The sequence below is a fragment of the Schistocerca nitens genome, chromosome 6 (assembly GCF_023898315.1).
Source record: "Schistocerca nitens isolate TAMUIC-IGC-003100 chromosome 6, iqSchNite1.1, whole genome shotgun sequence".
Taxonomy (NCBI): Eukaryota; Metazoa; Arthropoda; class Insecta; order Orthoptera; family Acrididae; genus Schistocerca; species Schistocerca nitens.
The window spans coordinates 751,596,227-751,617,003 of record NC_064619.1 but is presented as its reverse complement, the minus strand read 5'-3'; positions in this window follow the sequence as shown (position 1 = coordinate 751,617,003).

The window sequence follows — 20,777 nt, the reverse complement described above, 5'->3', positions numbered from 1 at the left end:
ACTATCAAAAGCTTTTTGGTAATCAATGTATGCATAGTGTAGTGACCTTTGTTTAGTTTTAGCTTGGTATGTCACCTCTGCATCTATTATCAGTTGCTCTTTACATCCTTGTGCTCCTTTGCAACAGCCTTTTTGTTCTTCATTTATAATTTTGTTCTGTGTTGTATGTGTCAATAATTTCTGAGTAATGACTGAAGTCAATATTTTGTATATTGTTGGTAGGCATGTTATGGGGCGATACTTAGCTGGGTTTGCTGTGTCCACTTGATTTTTAGGTTTCAGATAAGTTATTCCATGTGTAAGTGTATCAGGGAATGTGTATGGGTCTGCAATGTAACATGTCTGCTTGTGTCTGTATATGTGTGGATGGATATGTGTGTGTGTGTGTGCGAGTGTATGTATACCCGTCCTTTTTTCCCCCTAAGGTAAGTCATTCCGCTCCCGGGATTGGAATGACTCCTTACCCTCTCCCTTAAAACCCACATGCTTTCGTCTTTCCCTCTCCTTCCCTCTTTCCTGATGAGGCAACAGTTTGTTGCGAAAGCTTGAATTTTGTGTGTATGTTTGTGTTTGTTTGTGTGTCTGTCGACCTGCCAGCACTTTCATTTGATAAGTCACATCATCTTTGTTTTTAGATATGTTAAATAATTTAGTTAGATGTGAATGTGTTGAGGTGAACTTCTTTAGCCAGAAATTTGCTATTTTATCTTTTCCAGGGGCTTTCCAATTGTGAGTAGAATTAATAGCTTGGGTGACTTCATGTTGCAAAATTATCACTTCAGGCATTTGTGGTATCATCTTGTATGTGTCTGTTTCTGCTTGTATCCACCGTTCATGCCTGTTATGTTGTACCGGGTTTGACCATATGTTGCTCCAGAAGTGTTCCATGTCTGTTATGTTTGGTGGATTGTCTATTTTAATGTGTGTGTTATCTATTGTCTGGTAAAATTTCTTTTGGTTCGCGTTGAATGTTTGGTTTTGTTTCCTTCTATTTTCACTTTTTTTGTTTCTCCTAAGTCGTTTGGCCAATGCTTGTAATTTCTGCTTCTTCTCATCTAATTGCTCTATCGCTTCTTCTTGTGAGATTTTACCTAACCTTTTTTGTTTTTTTTCTGACATTTCATTTCTTATAAATTATGTTAGCTGTCTGATGTCCTTTCTCAGTTTTTCTATTCTGATCTGTAGCCTGTGTTGCCATGCTGGTTTTGTGGGTTTCGTCTGTGTGTTGGTTGGTTCTGATCTCTGCCTAGTGTGTATATTTAGTGTAGTGAGTGCTCCTATATAAACCAGTAGTTGTAACTCTTCCATAGTTGTGTTTTCATTTATTTTGTTGTGTATGATTGTGTTGATAGTTTTTATTGTTGTTTCGACTTGTGGGTTATTTGGTGGTCTATGCAAGAATGGTCTAATGTCTGTATTTGTGTCTTTGTATTCTATATATGTCAGCGGAAATTTTTCTTCTATATCTAACATGTGTGTCACTTCGTGTTCTATTTGTGCTTGTTCTGGTGACTCTTAAGATTTCGTTTTCCTCTGATTGTTTAATTGATGCGTGTTGTTCTTTGTTTGTTTGCACTGGGATGTTTGAGTCCATTACTGTATTTTCTTCTTCTTCTGATTGCACATTATTTTGTTCCAGTATTTGTTGTACTTGTTGTTTGATGTTTTCTAATTCTGACTGGGGTATCCTGTTATTTTTGATTATTACACAGATCTGATCAGCTAGTTGTTGTTCTGTTAAAAATTTTAATTCTGGGTATCTGGTAATAAATGCTCTGTATACTTGTGATCTGTATCCAGTTGTGTTGGTTCCTAGGTTTGTTGCTCGGTAATAACAGAACATGAGGTGTCGATTAACTTCATCTGACCATCTCATCCTCTGTCTTTGTTTTCCTTCTAGGGTGGTTGCAGGAAGCATATCCTGCAAAACACCTCTATTTGGATTTAAATCATTTTCCAGTTGGCTAGCAGTGTCGTTACCATTGTGGGCGGGCATAGGGTTTTAGCATCGTCCCCGACCATAACGACGCTTGTCCGAGGCTTCTTTAGTTCTGTCCTGAACCAACTAATCACACTAAAAGGGGGGTTAGCCCTATTAGTGGTTTGTTCTTTTCATCGCCTTTTACGACTGGCAGAACATACCGGAGGCCTATTCTTTTCCCGGGCCTCCACGGGGTTTATTATTATTATTATTATTATTATTATTATTATTATTATTATTATTACACCCCTTGTGGTACCACAGAAATTACCTTTACATCTGTTGATTATGCTCCATTAAGAGTGATGGGTCAACTTTTATCTGGCAAGGAAGTCTGGAATCCAGTCACAAATCTGGCTGGATAATTGGTAAGCTGATATTTTTTCACTAAATGGTAGTGCAGGATTGTGTCAACTGCCTTCCTGAAAAACAACGAACTCAGCATCAACCTGAGTGGCATGGTCTACAGCACTATGAGTCTCATGGAGTAACAGAGCAAGTTGAGTTTAGCAAGATCTTTGTTGACTTTTATATCCACAGTGAATATTTGATATTGACTACTAAGATACTCTGCAATTTGTATCCTGTCACTCTTGTTAACCAAATACATTTTCCTACCTTTCTTAACATTCCTTATAATACTCATAGTCCTAGTTGCTATTGAAGGCTTGTGATCACTGATACCTTCCTCTAACTCAACTGATATAAGTGATTCGATTTTGCCACTGTAAGCATCCTGTTCCTCACCGAGTCTAAAACGGTGGTTGAATAAGTATTTTTACAAAGCTTAACGGTGTTGACATGTTGTTATAATGAGAACATATACTTCTGTTTTGTCATAGGTATTGCAGGGTAAAATAGTTCTCCTTTACAATTGTTACTAATGAAAAGTTTCTTAATTGTGAAGGGAATAGTATGAACTGATCATGGAAAGTCACAAAAACTGTAGACGTAGAACATATAGCACCAGAAGGCAATGATCCTGTAAAATTGGTCATCTACAGAAGCAATCATGAGCTAATGCTTATGACAGATATTTTTAAGTATTGTCCTTGATGAACACAGGTCCCTTTTCTGAATATGAGATCCCAAGTTGGAAGTGGTTATTGTGACTGTAAATGTTAGGTTTGTCATTGAGTCTGTAACAGTGGTCTTATGAGTATTCTCACAGAGCTTTAATCATGCTGTAGTGTTGTTATAGTAATAAAATATGGTTCTGCTTGATAGTTCCTATTGTAATGTAAGGTAGTTCAGCTTTATTGTTGCTGCAGAAGAGAGATTATTAATTTAGAAGGGAATAGTAAGATCTCATAATAGAAATTTAAAGAACTGTATGAAGATAGACCATGCACAACAGGAGGCAGTGGTCCTGAACAGTTGCCCATCTGGAGAAGCAATCATGTGATAATGCGTATGCTGATAATGTTTGGGTATTCTCACTGACCAATGCAGATCGCTATACTGTATACAAGATGGTGAGTTGGGAGTGGTTATTGTCTCTATGCATTCTGTTCCTCATTGCATCTGAACCAGTGGTTGAGTAACTATTCTCACACAGATTAATGGTGCTGTTGTGTTATGATAAGAAAATATAGATCTGCTTTATAGTTGCTATTGTAAGAAAATATAGTTCGGATTTATAGTTACAGGTGACAAAAAATTTCTTGGTTTTTCAGAGAATAGTAGGAACATGTTATGGAGTCACAAGAACTGAACTAAGGTAGACTGTATAGCAGCAGGAGGCAGTGGTCCTGTACAACTGGGGATTTACAGAAGTTGTTGTTGTTGTGGTCTTCAGTCCTGATACTGGTTTGATGCAGCTCTCCATGCTACAATATCCTGTGCAAGCTTCTTCATCTCCCAGTACCTACTGTAGCTTATATCCTTCTGAATTTACTTAGTGTATTCATCTCTTGGTCTCCCTCTACGATTTTTACCCTCCACGCTGCCCTCCAGTACTAAATTGGTGATCCCTTGATGCCTCAGAAACATGTGCTGCTAACCGATCCCTTCTTCTGGTCAAGTTGTTCCACAAACTCCTCTTCTCCCCAATTCTATTCAATAACTCCTCATTAGTTATGTGATCTACCCATCTAATCTACAGCATTTTTTTGTAGCGCTACATTTTGATAGCTTCTAGTCTCTTCTTGTCCAAACTATTGGCAAACCATTCATGTTTCACTTCCATACATGGCTACACTCCATACAATTACTTACAGAAACAACTTCTTGATCTTAAATCTATATTCAATGTTAACAAATTTCTCTTCTTCAGAAATGCTTTCCTTGCCATTGCCAGTCTACATTATATATCCTCTCTACTTCGACCATCATCAGTCATTTTGCTCCCCAAATAGCAAAATTCTTTTACTACTTTAAGTGTCTCATTTCCTAATCCCATTCCCTCAGCATCACCCGACTTAATTCGACTACATTCCATTACCCTCATTTTGCTTTTGTTGTTCATCTTATATCCTCCTTTCAAGACACTGTCCATTCCGTTCAACTCCTCTTTCAAGTCCTTTGCTGTCTCTGACAGAATTACTACGTCATTGGCGAACCTCAAAGTTTTTATTTCTTCTCCATGGATTTCAATACCTACTCCAAACTTTTCTTTTGTTTCCTTTACTACTTACTCAATCTACAGATTGAATAGCATCGGGGAGAGGCTACAACCCTGTCTCACTCCCTTCCCAATCACTGCTCCCCTTTCATGTCCCTCGACTCTTATAACTGCCATCTGCTTTCTGTACAAATTGTAAATAGCCTTTCGCTCCCTGTATTTTTCCCCTGCCACCTTCAGAATTTGAAAGAGAGTATTCCAGTCAACATTGTCAAACTTGCCTTTCCTTAATCTTTCTTCTAAGATAAGTCGTAGGGTCAGTATTGCCTCACATGTTCCAACATTTCTACGGAATCCAAACTGATCTTCCACGAGGTCGGCTTCTACCAGTTTTTCCATTCGTCTGTAAAGATTTCACGTTAGTATTTTGCAGCTGTGACTTATTAAACTGATAGTTCGTTAATTTTCACATCTGTCAACACCTGCTTTCATTGGGATTGGAATTATTATATTCTTCTTGAAGTCTGAGGGAATTTCTTGCTCACAAGATGGTAGAGTTTTGTCAGGACTGGCTATCCCAAGGCTGCCAGTAGTTCTAATGGTATGTTGTCTACTCCCGGGGCCTCGTTTAGACTTAGCTCTTTCAGAGCTCTGTCAAACTCTTCACGCAGTATCATATCTCCCTTTTCATCTTCATCTACCTCCTCTTCCATTTCCATAATATTGTCCTCAGGAACATCATCCCTGTATAAAAACTGAAATTAAATTCATAATATTCTTATCTCCTCTACCTGTAGGTGGTTTACCACCATTTCTTGGATTCCTACAAAAATGAATTGTAATACAATCGTTAATAGAAAACAACATAATGACTATTATAACTATTATAGTCGTATTAACTACAATTACACTTTATTATTACATACGTATTAGATTCTCACCCTTGATTATGTCATATACAGAAAATTAATAGACCCTCTATATACTCATTCCACCTTTCTGCTTTCCCTTCTTTGCTTCAAACTGGGTTTCCATCTGAGCTCTTGATATTCATGCAAGTGGTTCTCTTTTCTCCAAAGGTCTCTTTAATTTTCCTGTAGGCAGTATCTATCTTACCCCTCATGAGATAAGCCTCTACACCCTTACATTTGTCCTCTAGCTATCCCTGCTTAGCCATTTTGCATTTCCTGTCGATCTCATTTGTGAGATGTTTCTATTCCTTTTTGACTGCTTTGCTTACTGCATTTTTGTACTTTCTCCTTTCATCAATTAAATTCATTATCTCTTCTGTTACCCAAGATTTTCTACTAGCCCTCATCTTTTTACCCACTTGATCCTCTGCTGCCTCCACTACTTCATCAATCAGAGCTACCCATTCTTCTTCTACTGTATTTCTTTCCCCCATTCTTGTCAATTGTTCCCTTATGCTCTCCCTGAAACACTACAACCTCTGGTTCTTTGAGTTTATCCACGTCCCATCTCCTTAAATTCCCACCTTTTTGCAGTTTCTTCAGTTTCAATCTGCAGTTCATAACCGATAGATTGTGGTCAGAGTCCACATCTGCCCCTGGAAATGTCTTACAATTTAAAACCTGGTTCCTAAATCTCTGTCTTACCATTATATAATCTATCTGATACCTTTTAGTATCTCCAGGGTTCTTCCAGGTATACAACCTTCTTTTATGATTCTTGAACCAAGTGTTAGCTATGATTAAGTCATGCTCTGTGCAAAATTCTACCAGGCGGCTTCCTCTTGCATTTCTTCCCCCCAATCCATATTCACCTACTATGTTTCCTTCTCTCCCTTTTCCTACTGACGAATTCCAGTCACCCATGCCTATTAAATTTTCGTCTCCCTTCACTACCTGAATAATTTCTTTTATCTCATCATACATTTCATCAATTTCTTCAACATCTGCAGAGCTAGTTGGCATATAAACTTGTACTACTGTAGTAGGCATGGGCTTTGTGTCTATCTTGGCCACAATAATGCATTCACTATGCTGTTTGTAGTAGCTTACCTGCACACCTATTTTTTTATTCATTATTAAACCTCATCCTGCATTACCCCTATTTTATTTTGTATTTATAACCCTGTACTCACCTGACCAAAAGTCTTGTTCCTCTTGCCACCGAACTTCACTAATTCCCACTATATCTAACTTTAACCTCTCCATTTCCCTTTTTAAATTTTCTAGCCTATCTGCCCGATCAAGGGATCTGACATTCCATGCTCTGATCCGTAGAACACCAGTTTTCTTTCTCCTGATAACGACATCCTCTTGAGTAGTCCCCGCCCGGAGATCCGAATGGGGGACTATTTTACCTCCAGAATATTTTACCCAAGAGGACGCCATCATCATTTAATCATACAGTAAAGCTGCATGCCCTCAGGAAAAATTACGGCTGTAGTTTCCCCTTGCTTTCAGCCGTTCACAATACCAGCACAGCAAGGCCGTTTTGGTTAGTGTTACAAGGCCAGGTCAGTCAATCATACAGACTGTTGCCCCTGCAACTACTGAAAAGGCTGCTGCCCCTCTTTAGATTAGATTAGATTAGTTTACATTCCATAGATCCGTGCTGAGGAGATCCTCGTGGATGTGGAACATGTCATTTTTTTTTTTTTTTTAAAGCTGAAATAACAATACTAATAGTATGAATATATACAATACATCATTTGTTTCTATTAAAAAATTCATCAATGGGGTAGAAGGAGTTGGCCACTAGTAAGTCTTTCAGGCTCCTTTTAAGCTGATCTTTATTTGTAACTAAATTTTTTTATGTTTACTGGCAAATTATTGAAGATGAGTGTTCCTGAGGAGTGGACCCCTTTTTGAACTAAAGTAAGTGCTTTTAAGTACTTGTGCAGATCATTTTTGTTCCTGGTATTGTATGTATGAACTGAGCTGTTTGTTGGAAAAAGAGATATATTATTTAGGACAAATTTCATTAATGAGTAAATATACTGAGAGGCAGTAGTTAGTATACCCAGTTCTTTGAAGAGGTTTCTACAGGACGCCCGTGAATTTACTCCACAAATAATACGTATTACACGCTTTTGGACTCTGAAAACTTTTGTTTGACTTGAAGAGTTACCCCAAAATATTATACCATATGACATTATGGAATGAAAGTGCGCAAAGTATGCAAGCTTTTTCATTTTTATGTCGCCTATGTCTGTTAACACTCGAATTGCAAATACAGATTTGTTAAGGCGTTTCTGCAGTTCTGTGGTGTGCTCTTCCCAACTGAATTTATTATCAAGTTGTAACCCCAGGAATTTAAGACTGTCAACCTCTTCTATCTGCTCTTCTTCGTATTTTATGCATATGCTGGGTGGAAACCTCTTACAGGTTCTAAATTGCATATAGTGAGTCTTTTCTAAGTTTAATGTCAGTGAGTTTGCTTTAAACCATTTATTAATATCCATGAAAATATCATTAGCAGATCTTTCTAGAACTACACTTGACATACTATTTATTGCAATACTTGTGTCATCTGCAAACAAAATGAACTCTGCTTCTGGCAGTGTAACTGATGAGAGATCATTAATGTACACAAGAAAAAGCAATGGCCCTAAGATGGACCCTTGTGGGACACCACATGTAATTTCCTCCCATTCTGATGATGACTGATGACTTAATTCACTAGTCCCTTGCACTGACACCCTTTGTTTCCTGTTAGTGACGTATGATGGTTGAGCAGCTGCCTGTACATTACTTTTTCTAAAATTTTTGAGAATGCTGGCAAAAGTGAAATCGGTCTGTAGTTTGATGGTATCTCTTTATCCCCTTTCTTGAATAGAGGCTTGACATCTGCATATTTAGCCAGTCAGGAAATGTCCCAGTTATAATTGACTGGTTACACAAGTAACTTAGAATTGTAGTAAACTCACAAGAACATCCCTTAATTAACTTTGTTGATATTTCATCGTACCCACTAGAATGCTTTGTTTTTAAAGATTTTATTATGGACGTTATTTCTTTTGGTGAAGTGAGTGATATATTCATGTACTTGAAACTATTTGTGAAGGCTAGTTTAAGATATTCAAGGGCATTATTTACTGATCCTGAAAGTCCCATTCTATCAGTAACAGATATAAAGTACTTGTTAAATAGATTTGCCACACTATGCCCATCAGTTACTAATGTGTCATCTACCCTTAGTGCTATTTGCTCCTGTTCCTTTCTGGTTCTACCAGTCTGCTCTTTCACTATATCCCATATTGTTTTTATTTTGTTCCCTGACATTGCTATCTTCTTCTCGTAGTGCATTTGTTTAGACATCTGAATTACTTTTTTTAATGTTTTACAGTATTCCTTGTATTTAGCTAAATCATCAGCACTGGAGCTATCCTTGGTCAACAGATACATTTTCCTTTTTGTCTTACAGGAAATCTTTATTCCTTGTGTAATCCATGGTTTTATTATAGACTTCTGTTTAATTTGGGTAACTTTTAGAGGAAAACAGTTTTCAAACATGGTACTGACATTGTTCATGAATGTGTTATATTTTTCATTCATGTCATGAGCACTATAAACATCTTTCCAGTTCATATCTTTGAGCAGTTTTCTAAAACACTCAAATTTTGGTCGATTGACTACTCTCCTGTACTCAGATTTAGCAGTCTTGATAATCTGCTTAGAATTTACATCTAAAACAAGGAGCTGCATGTCATGATCTGATAGTCCATTTATAACAGGTTTTATGATATGATTTTGTTCCTTTGATTTGTCTATAAAAATGTTATCAATGGCTGTGCTTGAGGATTTAGTAATCCTAGTTGGAAAGTTTACAGTGTGAGTTAGATTGAAAGACAACATTACTAACTGCAGTGAATGTTTACTGGAAGATTGCATTAGAAAATCTGTATTAAAGTCACCAGCAATCAAAATTTATTTGTTTCTTCCTGTTAAATAACCCAAAAGAGCTTCTAGATGATCTAAGAATAGATTATAATTTCCTGCAGGTGCTCGGTAAATAGTTATTATTATATAGGATCTGTTATGGAACTCTACTTCTGTTGCACATGCTTCTAGATGCTGCTCTAAACAGAATTTATTAATGTCAATGTTCTTGAATTTATGGCAGTTTTTGATAAATGTGGCAACTCCTCCTCCATCCATATCTACTCTGCAGAAGTAGGAAGCTAGCTTAAATCCTGAAATGTCTAACACATCTATATCAGTGGTCACTTGATGTTCAGAGAGGCAGATTATGTCAATCTGGTTAGATGAATTCATTTCATCGATACAAATGAGTAGTTCATCAACTTTATTTCTAAGTCCCGGACTGTTCTGGTGTAATAAAGATAACTGATACTGCATACTAATGGGATTGTAACTGCTTTGGCAAAGATGAACTGGCAGTTTCTGATTACTTTCTGTTAAACACTGTTTAAATGGAGGCTGTATGATAAAATCAAAGAAAAAGTCTCTTATTTTGTTCCACATTACAACCTACTCGAAGCCGATCGAAATTGAAGTGTATCTCTTGGATAGGTTTACTTGTTACAAGATTATTAAGCAGGCTGTGTATAGCTCCGGTGGAGAAGCTGAAGATGAAAGTAGGTGAATAGCAAATTGTACAGTTATAAGTAAGCCATGAACCATGGACCTTGCCGTTGGTGGGGAGGCTTGCGTGCCTCAGCGATACAGATGGCCGTACCGTAGGTGCAATCACAACGGAGGGGTATCTGTTGAGAGGCCAGGCAAACATGTGGTTCCTGAAGAGGGGCAGCAGCCTTTTCAGTAGTTGCAGGGGCAACAGTCTGTATGATTGACTGATCTGTCCTTGTAACATTAACCAAAACGGCCTTGCTGTGCTGGTATTGCGAACGGCTGAAAACAAGGGGAAACTACAGCCGTAATTTTTCCCGAGGACATGCAGCTTTACTGTATGATTAAATGATGATGGTGTCCTCTTGGGTAAAATATTCTGGAGGTAAAATAGTCCCCCATTCGGATCTCCGGGCGGGGACTACTCAGGAGGATGTCGTTATCAGGAGAAAGAAAACTGGTGTTCTACGGATCGGAGCGTGGAATGTCAGATCCCTTAATCGGGCAGGTAGGCTAGAAAATTTAAAAAGGGAAATGGATAGGTTAAAGTTAGATATAGTGGGAATTAGTGAAGTTCGGTGGCAGGAGGAACAAGACTTTTGGCCAGGTGAATACAGGGTTATAAATACAAAATCAAATAGGGGTAATGCAGGAGTAGGTTCAATAATGAATAAAAAAATAGGAGTGCAGGTTAGCTACTACAAACAGCATAGTGAACGCATTATTGTGGCCAAGATAGACACAAAGCCCATGCCTACTACAGTAGTACAAGTTTATATGCCAACTAGCTCTGCAGATGATGAAGAAATAGATGAAATGTATGACGAGATAAAAGAAATTATTCAGGTAGTGAAGGGAGACGAAAATTTAATAGTCATGGGTGACTGGAATTCGTCGGTAGGAAAAGGGAGAGAAGGAAACATAGTAGGTGAATATGGATTGGGGGGAAGAAATGAAAGAGGAAGCCGCCTTGTAGAATTTTGCGCAGAGCATAACTTAATCATAGCTAACACTTGGTTCAAGAATCATACAGGGTGAGGCAGTGAAACGGCACGATTTCGATAGTGGTTGTCGGGTGCGGAGGGGGGTTGCGAGAGTGGGGGAAGTGACCTTGGGCGTCTAGAGTGGTGGAAGTTTCAGTAGCCATGGAGCATTGGTCGAGTGCGCAATGTGCATATGCCGTAAAGGCATATTACAAAAACGCGGATAGTGTGATTGGTGCTCAACGCGCCTTTCGTCGTGAATTCAACCTGCCGCCACGGGCTCCCGTGCCATCAAGGAAAGCCATTCTCCCTTGGGTTAAAACCTTTGAAGCTACTGCTCAAGTGCAAAGTCTTCCAGGAAAATCCACCAAGAACAAAAGAAGACCTGAAGGAGCGAATTCGACAGGAAATTAACAACATTCCAGTACAGATGCTACGAAACGTCACGGGACAATTTCATCTCAGGCTTAGACAATGTGTGCAAAACCAAGGACGACACCTCACTGACACCATATTTAAAAAATGATTATTTTTAAGTTAAATCTTTAATTTCCACTCTTGTACTTGAGATCCATGTTCAACTATTATGATTTTACTTGTAAATAAATCTTTGGTGGTTTTACAAAATCGTGCCGTTTCACTGCCTCACCCTGTAAAAGAAGGTTGCATACATGGAAGAATCCTGGAGATACTAAAAGGTATCAGATAGATTATATAATGGTAAGACAGAGATTTAGGAACCAGGTTTTAAATTGTAAGACATTTCCAGGGGCAGATGTGGACTCTGACCACAATCTATTGGTTATGAACTGCAGATTGAAACTGAAGAAATTGCAAAAAGGTGGGAATTTAAAGAGATGGGACGTGGATAAACTGAAAGAACCAGAGGTTGTACAGAGTTTCAGGGAGAGCATAAGGGAACAATTGACAAGAATGGGGGAAAGAAATGCAGTAGAAGAAGAATGGGTAGCTTTGAGGGGTGAAGTAGTGAAGGCAGCAGAGGATCAAGTAGGTAAACAGTAGAATTCCTTGGGTGACAGAAGAAATATTGAATTTGATTGATGAAAGAAGAAAATATAAAAATGCAGTAAATGAAGCAGGCAAGAAGGAATACAAACGTCTAAAAAATGAGATTGACAGGAAGTGCAAAATGGCTAAGCAGGGATGGCTAGAGGACAAATGTAAGGATGCAGAGGCTTGTCTCACTAGGGGTAAGATAGATACTGCCTACGGGAAAATTAAAGAGACCTTTGGAGAAAAGAGAACCACTTGTATGAATATCAAGAGCTCAGATGGCAACCCAGTTCTAAGCAAAGAAGGGAAGGCAGAAAGGTGGAAGGAGTATATAGAGGGTTTATACAAGGGAGATGTATTTGAGGACAATATTATGGAAAGGGAAGAGGATGTAGATGAAGACGAAATGGGAGATAAGATACTGCGTGAAGAGTTTGACAGAGCACTGAAAGACCTGAGTCGAAACAAGGCCCCGGGAGTAGACAACATTCCATTAGAACTACTGATGGCCTTGGGAGAGCCAGTCATGACAAAACTCAACCATCTGGTGAGCAAGATGTATGAGACAGGCAAAATACCCTCAGACTTAAAGAAGAATATAATAATTCCAATCCCAAAGAAAGCAGGTGTTGACAGATCTGAAAATTACCGAACTATCAGTTTAATAAGTCATGGCTGCAAAATACTAACACGAATTCTTTACAGATGAATGGAAAAACTTGTAGAAGTGGACCTCGGGGAAGATCAGTTTGGATTCCGTGGAAATGTTGGAACACGTGAGGCAATACTAACCTTACAACTTATCTTAGAAGAAAGATTAAGAAAAGGCAAACCTACGTTTCTAGCATTTGTAGACTTAGAGAAAGCTTTTGACGATGTTAACTGGAATACTCTCTTTCAAATTCTGAAGATGGCAGGGGAAAAATACAGGGAGCGAAAGGCTATTTACAATTTGTACAGAAACCAGGTGGCAGTTATAAGAGTCGAGGGGCATGAAAGGGAAGCAGTGGTTGGGAAAGGAGTGAGACAGGGTTGTAGCCTCTCCCCGATGTTATTCAATCTGTATATTGAGCAAGCAGTAAAGGAAACAAAAGAAAAATTTGGAGTAGGTATTAAAATTCATGGAGAAGAAGTAAAAACTTTGAGGTTCACCGACGACATTGTAATTCTGTCAGAGACAGCAAAGGACTTGGAAGAGCAGTTGAACGGAATGGACAGTGTCTTGAAAGGAGGATATAAGATGAACATCAACAAAAGCATAACGAGGATAATGGAATGTAGTCAAATTTCATCGGGTGATGATGAGGAAATTAAATTAGGAAATGAGACACTTAAAGTAGTAAAGGAGTTTTGCTATTTAGGGAGTAAAATAACTGATGATGGTCGAAGTAGAGAGGATATAAAATGTAGACTGGCAATGGCAAGGAAATCGTTTCTGAAGAAGAGAAATTTGTTAACGTCGAGTATAGATTTAAGTGTCAGGAAGTCGTTTCTGAAAGTATTTGTATGGAGTGTAGCCATGTATGGAAGTGAAACATGGACAATAACTAGTTTGGACAAGAAGAGAATAGAAGCTTTCGAAATGTGGTGCTACAGAAGAATGCTGGAGATAAGGTGGGTAGATCACGTAACTAATGAGGAGGTATTGAATAGGATTGGGGAGAAGAGAAGTTTGTGGCACAACTTGACTAGAGGAAGGGATCGGTTGGTAGGACATGTTTTGAGGCATCAAGGGATCACAAATTTAGCATTGGAGGGCAGTGTGGAGGGTAAAAATCGTAGAGGGAGACCAAGAGATGAATACACTAAGCAGATTCTGAAGGATGTAGCTTGCAGTAGGTACTGGGAAATGAAGAAGCTTGCACAGGATAGAGTAGCATGGAGAGCTGAATCAAACCAGTCTCAGGACTGAAGACCACAACAACAACAACATGATAAAATCTGACTCCTGTTCATCTGTTTTCTCAAACTGAGTGTGTCTGCCAATTTCTCTTAAAACTCGTTTTCTTTCCCCCTTCCCTATCCTAAAAAAGGCATCCCTCTGACACCTGTGACCACTGGTATTTTACCACTTGTGCCAGTGTCCCCCCTTAAGTTTTCTGCAATCAACCCAGACAGTTTTTCCTTCCCTTTCCTATTGAGGTGAAGGCCATGCCTAGTGTAGTCCCACCTATCGATAGCATCCACAGGAATCAAACCAATATGGGACCCTATATCTGTCCTAAGCAGCCACTCCAACTCCAAGTTCACCCTGCCTACGGAAGAGTTCAAATGAGGCTGATCATGGCGTCTCAACACAGACACAAATCCCACACTCGTATGCTTCGTTGCTGATGCTATCTTCACCAGGTCACTCTCTATGGAATATTCAGAGTCTCTGCCAATGCTATTTCCCAGACCACCCACTATAACCACGGCATCCTCCTTTGTGAAATCCTTGCATAAAGCACCTACATCCTCTGTTACCTGACCCAGATCTGCACTAGGCTTGAAAAAGTTTGTGACCTGGTACTCTGGACCTAGATTTTCCTGCAGTAGTTGGCCAACACCTCTACCATGGGAACTACCTAACAACAGAACTTTCTTTCTCTTTACAAATTTCCCTACCTTTTTCAAGTCCCTGAAAGCTTGTTGTGCCCTTTCTACAGCTTCAGCTACATGAAGCTCATCCGATTCTGACTGAGGTAACAGGTCAAATCTATTTTCAAGATTTATGACAAAGCTGTCTGATGCTCTCCTTTGCCTGTCCCCCTATTAGCTGTTGCCACTTCCCACCTCTGTTCACCCTTCTCCCTCTTTAACCTGTCCAGATCCTCCCTTGCCTTGTCTAGGTCAGCTTGAAGAGCTGCAATTTTCCCTTCCTGTTCCAGTATTTTTCTATTTCTACTGCAGATCCTACAATACCACTGGTGAGCCTCATTTATGTCCCCATTTCCCACGCCACTACATTCACCCCAATGAAAGAAACTACAGCACTCATCACACCATACCCCGGAACTAATGATCCTACGGCATGTCACACACTTCTCACTCATGGTAAAAACAGAAATCGTATAAGCTGATTTAAGTAGTGACTAAAACGTAAACAAAGGACCCTAGAAACTATTCAGGCAGATATAAATAAATTGAAAGAGTACTGAATAAAAAAAACTGGTGATTACATATGACTCACTGTTTACTTATGATACGCGCGCATGAAATTAAGCCTAAAATCCGTGCTATAGGTGCGAGAAGGAAAATAAACTTCTTACCCCGTTTAATCCTCTTTAACACTTCACTAACACTTCCACTAATTCAACAACACTTATATTATATTTATAACACCTGTACACGTTTTCCAGGAACCACACATTTGTATGGCCTCTCAATAGATACCCCTCTGTTGTGATTGCACCTACGGTATGGCTATCTGTATCATTGAGGCACACAAGCCTCCCCACCAATGGCAAGGTCCATGGTTCATGGTTACAGAAGTAAGCTGTTATAACCTTTAAGCACTAATAAATTGCGAGGATATACAAATGTAGAACAATAGCGGTTTACATGCTACCAACTCCGAATTTGTCATTAGACTGCCGTGCCGTGACATGTGGCCAGCGCCGTTCATAGCCAGGTGGCGCTCCCGCGCTCAGCCGAGCTGCGGAGCGCCTCTATCGCCGTGTTCACGTACTGACGTAGTGGCACTTTTAAATCTCATGGCACTGTTACAACACTTTTCCCCCCTTGAAAAAAAAAAAAACACTCACTTCCTTGGAGACACGGACAGTGCGGAGACATCCATGGCCTCTCGGGAGGTCCCGAGAAGATCCTGCGGAGAAACACGAGAGTATGGTCGAAAATGTCCAGGACAGAAGCTGGTGTGTGGAACGTGCCTTCTGGACGAGATGATGGGTGAAAACTCCGGAGCAGCATCCATAGGTGTCGTGGACCTGGGGGTGTGCTCCAGCGAGATGGGTCCCGGAGAAGGCGGCGTCGCGACTGGGGCCGGTTCCGGCACACTCGGAAGTGGTAGCGGTGTCGACTGCAGCAACACACACGGAAGATCGGCAGCAGTGACAGGACTGGCTTCTCGGGCTGGTGGAGGCGAAAGAGGGGGTGGTGGCACCGGCGTGGCCACCACTCGTGGGCGCATCTGGTCGTAATGGTGAACAACCAAGCCGTCGTCTGTACGTATTTCACAAAGCTGGCGGCTGCGAAGAGCCTTGACCACCCCTGGAATCCATTTAGGGCGAGATCCATACCCCCGTGCCCACACGTCGGTGCCCACCGAGTATTTTCCCGCACTAGGGGACACAGTACAAGGCCTGACAGGATGAAGCAGGTGCAGTAGAGTGCGCGGTTGGCGGCCATGCAAGAGTTCAGCAGGGTTGCGATCACCCAGAGGCGTGAAGCGATAAGAACTCAGAAATTGCAACAGAGCATCATCTGTGGAAAAATGACTAAGGAATTTTTTCATATGGCTTTTGAAAGTGTAGACAAGGCGCTCGACCTCCCCATTCGATTGCGGATGGAAGGGCGGTGCTGTAACATGATGAATCCCGTGTCCAGTACAAAAATCATGGAATGCCTGCGAAGAGAACTGAGGGCCATTGTCCGTGACGATCGTGGATGGAAGACCTTCTAGCGCAAAGATTTTGGACAAAGCCAGCGTCATCGCCGCAGTGGTGGGCGACGGACATCGAACAACAAATGGAAACTTTGAGAAGGCGTCAATCAACAGTAGCTAATAAGTGCCGAGGAAGGGGCCGGCAAAGTCAGCGTGCACCCGTTCCCATGGCTGCGCCAGATCAGGCCATGGAGAGGGCATTGTACGGGGTGCAGCCAGTTGTTGAGCACACTGACCACACGAAGCGACCATGTGGGCGACGTCCGAATCAATACCGGGCCAATAAACGTGCCTGTGGGCCAGGGACTTAGTTCGAGAAATCCCCCAATGGCCTCATGCAACAGTTTGAGAACATCTTTGCGAAGAGAGGCTGGCACCACGACCCGTGGAGAGGTGCCATCCGTGGCCAGAAGCACAACACCCTCATGAACAGACAGACAAAGGCGCAAGGCATGGTAGTTGTGAAGGGGATCCGATGCCCGGCCCTTGGTCCTGTCCGGCCAAGCCCGTTGAACAAAACCGATCACCTGATGCAGGACCGGGTCCCGCATAGTAGCCGACGCGACCTGCGAACCTGTAAGTGGAAAACCCTCGAACGCACGACGTTCTTCCTCATCAATGTGGAAACAGAGTAGTTCATCTGGATCGAAAACCGGGTCAGGGACCATCGGCAAACGTTACAATGCGTCAGCGTTGGCGTGCTGGGCCGTGGGGTGATAGTGAATCTCATAGTAAAAACGAGACAAGTATAAGGCCCAACGTTGCAGGCGGTGAGCTGCCTTATCCGGAAGTGACGCCGATGGGCTGAACAGAGAGACCAGCGGCTTGTGGTCGGTGATGAGGTGAAATTTAGAACCATACAAAAAAACGCTGAACTTTTTTAGAGCATAAATGATAGCGAGCGCCTCCTTTTCGATTTGAGAGTAACGCCGTTGGGCATCGTTGAGAGTCTTGGAAGCATAGGCGATGGGTCGTTCCGACCCATCCTCATACCGATGGGTGAGAACAGCCCCTAGGCCATACTGTGACGCGTCAGTCGCCAGAACCAAGTGTTGACCCGGACGGAATGTGGCAAGACAAGGCGCTGACTGCAAATGAGCCTTCAGGTGGACAAAAGCCTGCTCACACTCGTCGGACCAACAGAAAGGAATGTTTTTGCGTAACAGCTGATGCAGAAGATGAGCTACCGCCGCCGCGGATGGAATGAATTTGTGATAATAAGCAATCTTGCCTAGAAACGCCTGAAGTTCTTTGACCACAGACGGCCGGGGTAGAGTGGTAATGGCCGCAACGTGCTGACGTAGAAGACGTATACCCTCACGGGACAAGTGGAAACCAAGATACACAATGGAGGGTTGGAAGAACTGTGACTTGTCCAGATTGCACTTCAACCCAGCCGAATGCAGAACCTGAAACAGTGAACGCAAATTGCGAAGGTGCTCCTCAGTGGAGGCCCCCGTGACAACAATATCATCCAGGTAGTTGATGCAGCCGGGAACGAAAGCCGTGAGCTGTTCCAAAAACCGCTGAAAAATGGCCGCCGCGCTAGCAACGCCAAATGGTAACCGCTGGTACTGATACAACCCACAAGGAGTGTTGATGACGAGAAATTCCTTGGAAGGCGCATCCAACGGCAACTGATGGTACACCTCTGATAAGTCAAGTTTGGAAAAGAACTGGCCCCCAGCGAGCTTGGTAAATAACTCCTCAGGACGGGGAAGAGGATAAGTGTCAATGAGGCTCTGAGCGTTGACAGTGGCTTTAAAATCACCACACAATCGCAGACTGCCATTTGGTTTAGAAACCACCATGATTGGTGATGCCCATTCGATGGAGGTAACAGGAAGGAGAATCCCTGAAGCTGTTAACCTGTCTATCTCAGCCTTGACAGGTGCACGCAACGCCATCGGAATAGGGCGTGCCCGGAAAAACTTAGGGTGAGCTGTAGGTTTAAGAGTAATGTGGGCTTCAAAATCCTGGTCACGACCCAGACCAGCAGAGAACACGGACGAGAATTCAGAACACAATTCATCCAGCTGTTGATACGGAATATCCTCAGATATGAGGTGCACATCATCATCAATGGAGAACCTGAACAACTGGAAAGCATCATAACCGAACAGGTTTTCAGTGCCCGCATGATCCACCACATAAAACGTGAGGGGCCTAACAACAGATTTGTAGGCAGTGGAAGCATCAAACTGGCCAACGATAGGAATTTTCTGCTTATTATAAGTCCCCAGATTTCGCGTAACGGAAGACAAGGGAGGGGAGCCCAACTCCAAATACGTGCGAGAATTAATGAGAGTTACTGCAGAGCCAGTGTCCACTTGCAGGCAAATGTCTTTATCCAGAACACGAACAGTGACAAACAACTTATTTGTTTGAGAAAGCACACAGTTAACATCCATGTCCGATGCCTCGTCCTCGTCGACAGGAACTTTAGGGGACTGAAACACAGAAGCAATGTGGCCTTTTTTCCTACATGAATTACACGTGGCCCAACGTTTTGGACACGCGGTCCTGTCATGCTGTACAAAACAACGTGGACAAGAAGGAAGTGTGGAACGAACCTGCTTCTGTGGTTGCTGTTTTCGCTGCGAGCGTGGCGGCCCAACGCGATGTTGTTGACGTGAGTGAACCGCCGCCACATCGTCGTTCCCCTGTGAAACAGGCAAATTGTCCGTGTCGAAAGTTGTCTGTAGAGTGCCTACATCACACCACGCGTCTATCTGCGCACCAGGAGCGTGAGACACTTCAAAAGATTGAGCGATGCTTAGCACTTCCGACAACGACGGGTTTGGTAGTTGTAAGGCACGTTGCCAAACTTCTTTATCAGGAGCAAGCCGTAGAATAGCGTCCCGAACCATTGAATCAGCATAAGACTCATGATGAGTGTCCGTGACAAACTGACATTTCCTACTCAGACCGTGTAGTTCCGCCGCCCAAGTCCGGTAAGATTGATGGGGCTGTTTACGACACTGGTAGAACGCCACGCGGGCGGCAACGACGTGGGTGTTTTTTCGGTAATAGGCAGACAATAAGTCACACATTTCTTGGAAGGACAGAGAGGCAGGTTCCCGCAGAGGGGCTAACTGAGATAGCAGCTGATAGATCCGTGGGGAAATCCAAGATAGAAATAACGACTTACACATAGGAATGTCGACAACGCCGAAAGCCAAGAAGTGTTGCTGCAGACGCTTCTCATAATCCTCCCAGTCTTCAGCGGCCTCGTCGTACGGAGGGAACGGAGGCGGAGAAGAGGAAGACAGACGATGAGTAAGCGACGTCGACAACGCCTGAATAGCAGCCGTCAGCTGTGTTTGTTGTTCAATGAGCGCTTGCATAAGCTGTTCCATGTCTGCCCCGACATGAACAGACAATTCCACAACGCAGGAAAAATAATATCCGACCTCGTCGCCAAAAAGTGTTATAACCTTTAAGCACTAATAAATTGCGAGGATATACAAACGTAGAACAATAGCGGGTTACATGCTACCAACTCCGAATCTGTCATTAGACTGCCGTGCCGTGACATGCGGCCGGCGCCGTTCGTAGCCAGGTGGCGCTCCCGCGCTGAGCCGAGTTGCGGAACGCCTCTATCGCCGTGTTCACGTACTGATGTAGCGGCACTGTTAAATATTGTGGCACTGTCACAACATAAGCATGAGCTAATGCTTATATCTACAGATTTTCATAAGTTGCCATATTTGAGGACTGTATGGGAAAAGTGCCAGGGTGCCTAATTTTCAGATACTGCACTGAAATCTTTCTATTTACTGCTGGTAATACTGTAAGGAACAATACTATTGCCATGTCTTTCTCATTTAGTTTAAAGGGTTGTCCAAAGATGGTGCCTGGATTATCTCCATTACACTATCCATGGAGGCCAGTGTAAGAACCATCCAGTTGGACTGTTAGTGCAGAGCCCTTCTTTACATTCTGTTCTCTGTGCTTTACCCATGAACATATACATGTATGTGCTTCTGTTCATTATTTATTAGCTTATTGCATTAAGATTGACCTAAATACAGACTCTAATACTGTTAGGGAGAGTAAAGATACTTGGAAA